Raw genomic sequence first — 2,023 nt, 5'->3', positions numbered from 1 at the left:
CGTTAGAACGGCTCTGTCATCGGGCGGCCGCTGGGTCCTCGGCTTCTCGGGCTGCCCTCTACACTGCCTGATTAGAGGGCCTCTCCTGCCTCATCCAGCTAGATCAAGCAGAAGCGGCCCTCTAATCAGGCAGTGTAGAGGGCAGCCCAAGAAGCCGAGGACCCAGCGGCCGCCGATCACGGATGCCGGCGACAGTGGGGGTCACGGGGGCCATACGCTACGGCATCGGAGAGGCCCGGGGGGCAATTGCCACCCTGCCCCCCGGCCCAGTCCGCCCCTGGCACTGCCCAACAGGAAGTTCAGGGAAGTGAGAGAGTTGAAGCCAATAGTTTGGAAACATAATTGTAAATGCTTGGGCAAACATCTAAAGAAATACTTTGCTGAAAAATGTATATTTGTTTGATCTGGATGCAGTATTGTAAAAAAGGCTGAAAGTTTAATACTACTTTAAAGGTGAACTCCAAGTGAACCAATAAATACATAGATGCAATACATATAGGTGGAACGGCTTTACCTGCAAAAACAAAATATGTATTTTGGTTCATGCAGACCGGAGATTACTTAAAGCAGAGTTAAATTCTCTAATTTTGGCATATATCTACTGCTAGTGAGCAGTAGATATATTCCCCATGATTTAAAAAAAATTAAAGTTGGCAAATGCCAAATTATTTACCTGTTGCAGTGCCACTCGCTCCCAGCTGAAGATCTCCTTGCTTACGAACGGCTGTGAAGGTGGAAGTGTGCTGGCGCATGCGCATTAAAGCGGAGGGGAGAGAAGAGAAACAAAAGTGTATGGCCACAGCCTGGCAGCCAGGAGTGCGCACGTCAGACAGACACCGTGGGACCCGAGGAGTCTGCGGTGGATCAGAGACCGGTGCTGGCGGGACTGTCGTAAACAAGTGGAATTAAGATGATCGGATCAAGAGGCATCAAATAAGGTAAGTGCCCACCGCAGCATTGTAGGAAAGGGGGAAAAAAAAAAACCTTCACTGTCACTTTAACTGGCCTTGTCCCTCCCCCAGTCTGTGACTGGACAGTAAAAGTAGAAGCAGCAGAATGAGGAGCTCATCGCTCCTCAGCAGGTTCCTTGTTTGCACAACCACTGATTGGCTCTTTGCATTACTACGTTCTCTCCCAGTCCTAGTTCTGGTGTACAGTGGACTGCAAAAAAACTAATACCAGTTAAAATGCAAGTACCGTACCTAGGCTGCTTTCACTAAAAAACAAACCAAAAACCCATATTTAATGATAATGAATATAGTGCTGCATTGATTGAGTCCTATATCTGCCTGGAGTTCAGCTTTTTGTTAGAAAATTAAATATTTGAGTTTCCATCGCTAATGGTGCAGGTCATTAGGGCTGTCATCCTCATCCTGTCTGTAATATCTACTGAATCACTGACCTAGAAAGGCTATTTAGCCAGCAGCGATAGGAACAAAGCCTGCATACTTCTTCCAGGTCCGTGACTTGGAATAAGACGCACGGCTCACATGTCAAACCCAGCCTGACTAAAATGTAACCTTTATATTACAACAACATTGTGTGAAAATGTTTTGTAGCTTACCAATATTGATCCCTTTACTCTATCCCTAGTGAACTGTATTGCATGTGTACTCTAATATCATTTACCTAATTTACTATATGACTATTAAGACTCCTTTTGAATTGACAGGTAAGTGACTTGAATATATATTTTGCATGTGAAATTTACATTCCCAAAAATTTATTTTTTTCCCCCCTTCTTTATGGCCTTACTGTGGCACGCAATGGTCTGCTTTACAAATATGCATTGTGCTCCACTTGATTTTTGACTATGAAGGGAGTGGAGTGCTATTTTAAATGGATGAAGAAGACAAAAAAAAACAGGAGAACATGGTTGTGTGCCCTGTTATGAATGGGATGTAAAATGTAGGCTGCCGTGTGGAGTAACCTCTTGGTATTGTTATTCTGTTATAAATGGGCTCCCTAGGAGCATTACACCACTCTCTCTCTCTCTCTCTCTCTCTCTCTCTCTCTCCCTCTC

This window comes from Nanorana parkeri, unplaced genomic scaffold (genome assembly GCF_000935625.1).
Source record: "Nanorana parkeri isolate BGI_ZX_2015 unplaced genomic scaffold, ASM93562v1 scaffold3878, whole genome shotgun sequence".
Taxonomy (NCBI): domain Eukaryota; kingdom Metazoa; phylum Chordata; class Amphibia; order Anura; family Dicroglossidae; genus Nanorana; species Nanorana parkeri.
The sequence above is the reverse complement of the archived record's forward strand: the minus strand, read 5'-3'. Positions refer to the sequence as shown.